This window comes from Schistocerca gregaria, chromosome 7 (assembly GCF_023897955.1).
Source record: "Schistocerca gregaria isolate iqSchGreg1 chromosome 7, iqSchGreg1.2, whole genome shotgun sequence".
NCBI lineage: Eukaryota > Metazoa > Arthropoda > Insecta > Orthoptera > Acrididae > Schistocerca > Schistocerca gregaria.
The window spans coordinates 506,325,513-506,335,280 of NC_064926.1; the positions used below are offsets into that span (position 1 = coordinate 506,325,513).

The following is a 9,768-nucleotide window of genomic DNA, read 5'->3' on the forward strand; positions in this document are numbered from 1 at the left end:
GCTCAGACATGATCCGCGCGCCGCCGCCGCGGTATGCGCCCGCCGAGGTACACCCTATCCCGCCACGATTTGTTACCCTGGCGTCCCTGCCGGCTGTCGTTTTGTGTAGGCAGGCATGCGGGGCTGATAACTGTCGTACGTGCGCTGCTACCGAGGCATTTCTGAAAAACTGCACAAAAGGTACAGGTGCATGGGTGACTGCAGTAATCCTGTATAACACATGTACTTCCACGTGATAGGTATCCTGATACAGATAACTAGAATGAGATTTTCACTCTGCAGCGGAGTGTGCGCTGGTATGAAACTTCCTGGCGGATTGAAACTGTGTGCCGGACCGAGACTCGAACACGGGACCTTTGCCTTTCAAGGGCAAGTGCTCTACCAACTGAGCTACCCGAGCACGACCCACGCCCCATCTCGGTCCGGCACACAGTTTTAATCTGCCAGGAAGTTTCATATCAGCGCACACTCCGCTGCAGAGTGAAAATCTCATTGTGGAAACATCCCCAAGGCGATGGCTAAGTCATGTCTCCGCAATATCCTTTCTTTCAGGAGTGCTATTTCTGCAAGGTTCGCAGGAGAGCTTCTGTAAAGTTTGAAAGGTTGGAGACGAGGTACTGGCAGAAGTAAAGCTCTGAGGACGGGGCGTGGGTACTGCTCGGGTAGCTCAGATGGTAGAGCACTTGCCCGCGAAAGGCAAAGGTCCCAAGTTCGAGTCTCGGTCCGTCACACAGTTTTAATCTGCCAAGAAGTTTCACAGAACAACCATTCTAAAGTCTCTGTATGTCCATCTTTTGGGAGACGGTTGCGGTACTCGACTGTTCGATCTGTCTTTCATCTTTCACTGGTGCCATATCCCGCACTGACGCATTGTTGGGAACGGATTTGGCAAGGTTAGGGTGAAGGTGTGGCCGGATGCCCTTCGTGCCGCCACCCCGTACCCCCTGGAACGGAATTAGTGTAACCCAGTTGTCTGCGCCGAGTGTAATTCATGGAATAGTGCGAACGTGTTCAGATGTCGGCGAGTTGTGTAACCGAGGCGGAAACAGGGATCCAGCCCTGTATTCACCTACCGGGATGTGGAAAACCACCTAAAAACCACATCCAGCCTGGCTGGCACACCGGCCCTCGTCGGTAATCCGCCGGGCGGACTCAATCCGAGGCCGGCGCGCCTGCCAGGGTCCAGGAAGCAGAGCGTTAGCGCTGTCGGCTATCCTGGCGGGTTGGTACTTGACTGCTCGATACAGGATGTCAATTAAACACCTTTCAGCCGTAAAGTTGCCAAACTTATTTTATTTGGCTACCACTTTCGGGGATTTATTACGCCATCTTCAGGCCCCTGGCTGATGTGTAGAAGATTCCACTTCTGTTATGATGAAAACAGGGGCAAGTCATACTGGTATTAGTAGATTTCTGCTTGCTATAGCGGTACCTTCGATGTCATCTACCGGCATCTGTCTGTCCTTTGACGTCCTTTTTACATGTCCGTACCATAACAGTCGTTTTTCTACTTCAAAATCTGTAAATCAATTTTTAACGTTCATTTTCTTCCCGATGATTCCATTTCTGATTCTTTCTTGCCTAGATATCCCTGCGGACCGCCTCCAAAAGTACATCTCCGTTACCATCAACATTTTTACTATTTGTGATTTAACTGTCCATACTTCTATTCAGGCTTCTGATGAGTGCATTGAAGATTTTCTTTTTGTTACCTTTGGTCCCTTGATATACCAATTACTGTTCCAATAGTAAACTTCCCAGCATTTATTCTTGAATTAATTTCCTTGTCTTGTTTTCCATCTTATGTGATACGGCGGCAAAATACTAACACGAATTCTTTACATACGAATGGAAAAACTAGTAGATGCCGATATTGGGGAAGATCAGTTTGGATTCCGTAGAAATATTGAAACACGTGAGGCTATACTGACCCTACGGCTTATCTTAGAAGCTAGATTAAGGAAAGGCAAACCTACATTACTAGCATTTGTAGACTTAGAGGAACCTCTTGACAATGTTGACTGGAATACTCTCTTTCAAATTTTGAATGTGGCAGGGGTAAAATACAGGGAGCGAAAAGCTATTTACAATTTGTACAGAAACCAGATGGCAGTTAGAAGAGTCGAGGGACATGAAAGGGAAGCAGTGGTTGGGGAGGGAGTGAGACAGGGTTGTAGCCTCTCCCCGATGTTGTTCAATCTGTATGTTGAGCAAGCAGTAAAGGAAACAAAAGAAAAATTCGGAGTAGTTATTTAAATCCTTGGAGAAGAAACAAAAACTTTAAGGTTCGCCGATGACATTGTAATTCTGTCAGAGACAGCAAAGGACTTGGAAGAGCAGCTGAACAGAGTGGATAGTGTCTTGAAAGGAGGATATAAGATGAACATCAACAAAAGCAAAACGAGGATAATGGAATGTAGTAGAATTAAGTCGGTTGGTACTAAGGGAATTAGATTAGGAAATGAGACACTTAAAGTAGTAAAGGAGTTTTGCTATTTAGGGAACAAAATAACTGATGATGGTCGAAGTAGGGAGGATATAAAATGTAGACTGGCAATGGCAAGGAAAGCGTTTCTGAAGAAGAGAAATTTGTTAACATCGAGTATAGGTTTAAGTATCAGGAAGTCGTTTTTGAAAGTATTTGTATGGAGTGTAGCCATGTATAGAAGTGAAACATGGACGATAAATAGTTTGGACAAGAAGAGAATAGAAGCTTTCGAAATGTGGTGCTACAGAAGAATGCTGAAGATTAGATGTGTAGATCACATAACTAATGAGGAAGTATTGTATAGGATTGGGGAGAAGAAAAGTTTGTGGTACAACTTGACTAGAAGAAGGGATCGGTTGGTAGGACATGTTCTGAGGCATCAAGGGATCACCAATTTAGTATTGGAGGGCAGCGTGGAGGGTAAAAATCGTAGAGGGAGACCAAGAGATGACTACACTAAGCAGATTCAGAAGGATGTAGGTTGCAGTAGGTACTGGGAGATGAAGAAGCTTGCACAGGATAGAGTAGCATGGAGAGCTGCATCAAACCAGTCTCAGGACTGAAGACCACAACAACAACAACAACAGGATTTTCAGAGGGCGAGAACAGCCATGCAGCCGACAGCACGTCGTAGGTAAAGGTAAACGCCGCTGGTACAGGCGTAAAGTTGTTGTATCACCAGATTGCGTCTACTGTGAAAATGAGCATCCTTGAGTAATCTCCTGCTCATCTTGTCACAGAAACTAACCATCCTCCGTAGACTTTATTGTCATCCTAAATAGTACCGGAATCGAATGATTTGTCGTAATATTGACCAACACAGACAAGGCTTCACTGTCTAGAAGTAAGAAAAATCTTGTAGAGAACCTTTTATTTAAGTCTTATATCGTTGTGACAGTGTAATTTCTGCTAAACAGAACGTAATACATTACCTTGACAACTGTTCTGAAATTGTCATGTTACAATCTACGTAAACCCGTATGCTTTTTTGACAACAATAGAAAAATTAAACAAATCTTACAGCTAAATACCGATGTGCTCTGACATAGAATAAGGGTCCACTCCTAACTCCAGTTATTTATTCTAATGACGCTAACACTCTCACGGGGTGTTTTTGCTGATGTCTGACGAATGTGAAAAGGAACGGAATGTCAGAATATTGATTTCTACGTATTTGTACTCTTCAGTGTGATTAATAGTACCCATTCCTTCTCCCAGTGTCTAATCTTGATTTGTGTCTCCTATTACCATATATTTTGTTTTACTCCTGTTGACCGTAAAGTCCCCACTTTATACTCCTCTATTAATTTCCATGTACGGTACTCTTGTCTTCCTTATCTTATGCCAAAATTAGTTGCTCATGATTATATTGTAATATCATTTACTGGGGTCCCCTGTTTTCCTGTGCTTTTTCGGTATGTATTTTCTAAAGTATTGCTGACAGACTGCATCCTTGGCGTAATCCTTTGATAACTGTAAATCTAGGTAAGAGATTTTCTCTTACTATCAACTTTTTGTAATAGTTCCTAACTTCTTCAGTTATGATGGAACTAATATTAAATGCTTTTAAAGCTTCCCACAAGTTACACTCCTGGAAATGGAAAAAAGGACACATTGACACCGGTGTGTCAGGCCCACCATACTTGCTCCGGACAGTGCGAGAGGGCTGTACAAGCAATGATCACACGCACGGCACAGCCGACACACCAGGAACCGCGGTGTTGGCCGTCGAATGGCGCTAGCTGCGCAGCATTTGTGCACCGCCGCCGTCAGTGTCAGCCAGTTTGCCGTGGTATACGGAGCTCCATCGCAGTCTTTAACACTGGTAGAATGCCGCGACAGCGTGGACGTGAACCGTATGTGCAGTTGACGGACTTTGAGCGAGGGCGTATAGTGGGCATGCGGGAGGCCGGGTGGACGTACCGCCGAATTGCTCAACACGTGGGGCCTGAGATCTCCACAGTACATCGATGTTGTCGCCAGTGGTCGGCGGAAGGTGCACGTGCCCGTCGACCTGGGACCGGACCGCAGCGACGCACGGATGCACGCCAAGACCGTAGGATCCTATGCAGTGCCGTAGGGGACCGCACCGCCACTTCCCAGCAAATTAGGGACACTGTTGCTCCTGGGGTATCGGCGAGGACCATTCGCAACCGTCTCCATGAAGCTGGGCTACGGTCCCTCACACAGTTAGGCCGTCTTCCGCTCATGCCCCAACATAGTGCAGCCCGCCTCCAGTGGTGTCGCGACAGGCGTGAATGGAGGGACGAATGGAGACGTGTCGTCTTCAGCGATGAGAGTCGCTTCTGCCTTGGTGCCAATGATGGTCGTATGCGTGTTTGGCGCCGTGCAGGTGAGCGCCACAATCAGGACTGCATACGACCGAGGCACACAGGGCCAACACCCGGCATCATGGTGTGGGGAGCGATCTCCTACACTGGCCGTACACCTCTGGTGATCGTTCAGGGGACACTGAATAGTGCAAGGTACATTCAAACCGTCATCGAACCCATCGTTCTACCATTCCTAGACCGGCAAGGGAACTTGCTGTTCCAACAGGACAATGCACGTCCGCATGTATCCCGTGCCACCCAACGTGCTCTGATAGGTGTAAGTCAACTACACTGGCCAGCAAGATCTCCGGATCTGTCTCCCATTGAGCATGTTTGTGACAGCATGAAGCGTCGTCTCACGCGGTCTGCACGTCCAGCTCGAACGCTGGACCAACTGAGGCGCCAGGTGGAAATGGCATGGCAAGCCATTCCACAGGACTACATCCAGCATCTCTACGATCGTCTCCATGGGAGAATAGCAGCCTGCATTGCGGCGAAAGGTGGATATACACTGTACTAGTGCCGACATTGTGCATGCTCTGTTGTCTGTGTCTATGTGCCTGTGGTTCTGTCAGTGTGATCATGTGATGTATCTGACCCCAGGAATGTGTCAATAAAGTTTCCCCTTCCTGGGACAATGAATTCACGGTGTTCTTATTTCAATTTCCAGGAGTGTATATATGGGTATGTTATCGTACGCTTCAAATACTAAATGAAATGGTTGATTTCTAACTTTTTTCCATTTATTTGTTGCAAGCAAACTATACGATCCATAGTTGATCTCCCTGCTCTGAAGCCAGCCTCTTCCTCGGCCTTCATTTCCTTAAATTCTGTTTAAAAAATGTTTGATAATCCTTCCATAAAGTCCGCTAAATACACTAGTTACAGTTATTCCTCTGTAGTTCTCGAGCTCGTCTTTTCTTCTGTTGATATAAATCTTACTTTCCGGTATTGTGATATGACCTCGCCATTTAAGCATTTTTCAAAAAGGCTTGTGAAAATTTCATGGAAATTATCTCTAGCATATTTCATCAGTTCTGTTGGTATTCCTCCTATTCCAATAGCTCTTCCTTTTTTTTAAGTTTTAATTTTTTTACTGCATCTAAGTCCAGTGAAGTGCTGCCAATATTTTCTGTATCGCTATTAATTGTATCCAAAACTTCTCTGTTTTAAGCCAATAATTCTTTGAAGAATTTTTCCTAGGTATGGATGCTAATGTAGTTAACTTGTTGAGGTTCTTTAGAATTTTTTCTCAGTGTTTTCAATATCTTCCATGGCTCTGAGCTTCTCTTACTTTCAGTTAGATTATCCACTTTATTACATGTATTTTCCCAATTCTTATTTTTTTCTTTTGTCACTATTTTCCTAATTTTTGCTTATTATGCTCTTAATTCTATCTTATCCTGGATAGTATATATATATATAGCCAGTTTAAATATTTTTGGTTCTTTCTTTATACCTCTGTCTCTATTTCTGTATCAAAATAGTATAATTGTTTCTCATACTTCATTTTTTCGCAGAGGGCTTCTTTGGCTGCCTCACGTAGAGCATTAAGGCTATATTTGGATTGTATATCTCTATTGTCAAATTATGTTTCAGTTAACTTTTTGTCTAACATGTTTTTGCATAGGTACACCATACTTTCATTTTCAAGGCTATTTACATCATACTTTGGGATTTTTATTTCAGTTTCGAAATCTTCCTCCTCGTTAACAATTTCTTCTTTACTTTTTATGCTTATCTTTACTTTTTATATCTGCATATGGAAACACAACCTTACACTAATATCTATAGTGACACGTCATTCATCCGGACAAGATTGGACAGTAAGTTATTTATTTGAATTAACGAATATCTGAACATTGAAAAAGAATAGAATTAAGTTGTGCTGTTAAAGGCTTGAATGGTTCCCATGCTTTGTGTCGGATGGTGTTGTGTAAACTGCACAATATTTCCTCTAGCAGCTGCTCATCATCTTCAGGTGCTACTGACGTTTGCTGTTGCTATTGGGGCCCCCAACTGAATACGTGAGTCTGATAAAGTCCATCACAAGACAAGTACACTGAGGTTACAAACGCCAGGGATAGCGACATGCGCATACAGTAATGGTGGTAGTATCGCGTACTCAAGGTATAAAAGGGCGTTGCATTGACACCTGAAGATGACGAGCACCTGTCTCTTGAAAACATTGTACAGTTTACACAACAACATCCGACGCAACGGCGCTGAACCATTCGTGTAAAATAAAGGTGTTTGAACACCACAGATGTTTTACTCATTTTCAAGTTATTTGACAAACTGTATTGTTTTCACATAAAGTTTGACCAGATATCCAAAACCAACCACAGGAAGTGAGTTTCTTAATTTCAAATAATCAGCATGTTTCTTTTGCGCCAGATTCTTATGATGTATACGTGCAACACTACCACGTATGCGTTTCACCACCATTAGTTCAGCAACAATTTTGTTTTTTGCCTGGCGCTCCAAATTAACGTTGTAAGTAGGCTGTTTAGGTTTTCTTATTGATAACGCCACATAGCGCTCTGTATGAAAAATCACTGGCTGTGCTGTGCGCAGTCTGTGGCTAGTTTGCATTGTTGTCTGCCATTGTAGTGTTAGGCAGCGGCAGCTGGATGTTAACAGCGCGTAGCGTTGCGTAGTTGGAGGTGAGCCGCCAGCAGTGGTGGACGTGGGGAGAGAGATGGCGGAGTTTTGAAATTTGTAAGAATTGGTGTCATGAACTGATATATATATATATTATGACTATAAAGGTAAATACATTGTTCGTTCTCTATTAAAATCTTTCATTTGCTAACTGTGCCTATCAGTAGTTAGTGACTTCCGTAGTTTGAATCTTTTATTTAGTTGGCAGTAGTGGCGCTCGCTGTATTGCAGTAGCTTGAGTAACGAAGATTTTTGTGAGGTAATTGATTTGTGAAACGTATAGGTTAATGTTAGTCAGGGCCATTCTTTCGTAGGGATTTTTGGAAGTCAGATTGCGTTGCGCTAAAAATATTGTGTGTCAGTTTAAGCACAGTCGTGTATAAATTGTTCAAAGGGGACGTTTCATAACGTTATATTTCGTACAGCCGAGGTGTTTGCTCTGAATATGGCATAATATCTTTACTTTGAGCGCCAATGTCATAAGGCAATCCATCATCGCTATAGTCATTGATTGAAGTCAGACAGTCGGCTATAATTTTGTAATCAGAAATCATATTGTACCCAGTGTCATTATTATTTCGCAGCCAGAAATTTATGTCATTAAAACCTATGTACTACCATCCTGTGGGCAATTCCACCGTCTTTTTCTGCCGAAATATAAAGAAGAATAAGGTCTGGAAACGCCTGCTGCTACGCGAAACACCTTCAAAACTACGTTTTACTATTGAAAACAGTCTCGATAGCAATTTATTTATTACGGTGACCGGTTTCGACCAGTACTGTTGTCATCTTCAGACCAATGAGTAAGGACCTCCTTCTGCTGGAGAATCACTACTGGTGATTCTGGAGCAGAAGGAGGTTCTTACTCATTGGTCTGAAGATAACCATTGGTCGAAATCGGCCTCCGTAATCAATAAATTGTGATCCAGACTGTTTTCAATAGTAAATACATATCTACAACACCATCGTGGGTCAGCACCAAACATTATTCTTACAGCGCGTTTTTGCGTAATGAAGACTTTCTTTTTTAGCTGCGAGTTACCCCAAAACATTATGAATGAAAATGTGCAAAATATGTCAACTTACTGATTTGTGTCTCCCCATGATTTGTAATGATTCTAAATGGAAATGTGGCTGAAGTAAGTTGTTTCAGTAGTTCCAAAATGTGCCTTTTCTCTATTTAAATTCTCATCAATATCGACACCAAAGAGTTTTGAGGTTACCGCCCTATTTATTATTTCCTCTCCACGTGCTACACTTATCATCGATGTAATACCTTTAGATACGCAGATCGTATCAGTGGCAGTGTATCACTGGTGCAACTCTTATTCTCTGTGTGTTCTCGACCATCAACTTAGTATCGATCATTGTATCGACTCGTGACCAGGTCCTGCACGATTAGTGTCACGTTAGGAACGAATGAACGCTGTTGCGTTACACATCCACCTATTTTTAGAAATTGTCATATTGTTTTCAGTGCATCTGAACTGCATTAAAGATAAGTCGTTTTGACCATTCACTTACGTCCGTGAGACCGGCATGACTACACAGACCAGATTTAGAAAGCGGTTAAGAAACTTTTGTCGATATTTATTTTTGTTTTTCATTACGTATCCCGCATGTCTTCTGTGTACAGTTGTTCCGTGCGTTGACTGTTTAAGAGACAAGCGTAGCTGGAGTATAGTAGATGCCAACAAATTGGTCGACGTTAAGACGCGTGCTCTAGCGGATGGTCGCGAGTTAGTGAAGCCAGTTTCTGTCTAGGAGAGAGCGTAGAGGCGCACACAAGATAAAGAGGTTCGCTTTCTTGTTTTAGCCGACCAAGTGGGCCAATATATCAGACTAGACAGTCGCTGGCACTTCCCTTTCCGTGTGCTTAGCGACTGCACTCATTAATCTGAAACCTACTCACTTTACGACGATACGCATTAGGCTCCAGCAGGTGTTGCACAAATGACTGTTCCACAGTTTTGGTGGCAAATGGACAGTAACATTAAAGTCACGTGGTACTGAACGATTCAGCAACAGAGTCCACGTGACGCTTGGATTCTTAACTCTGCGCTAACGAGAAAAGAAATTGTTACCATTAGCAGACTAAGAGAAGATCGTGCGGATGCAAATGAAACGAGACGTGTGTTAAAATTAATATCCCTACCTGGCTGGGACAGTTATATCGTAAAATATTATAAAAATATAGAATTATCCCATAGATAGGGCCTTTGTAAAATTTACTTGCAATTTCATCCATCTTTGTAAGGTGACTTTAAAATTTGAGGATTTTTT

At 43.0% G+C, this 9,768-nt stretch overlaps 1 non-coding gene across 1 annotated transcript; it reads right to left on the minus strand.

Annotated features, from left to right (window-relative positions):
• Positions 1 to 326: 326 nt before the first annotated feature.
• On the minus strand, positions 327 to 401 carry Trnas-uga (transfer RNA serine (anticodon UGA)). The gene has a single exon. It is a non-coding gene; the product is annotated as a tRNA-Ser (tRNA).
• Positions 402 to 9,768: the final 9,367 nt, after the last annotated feature.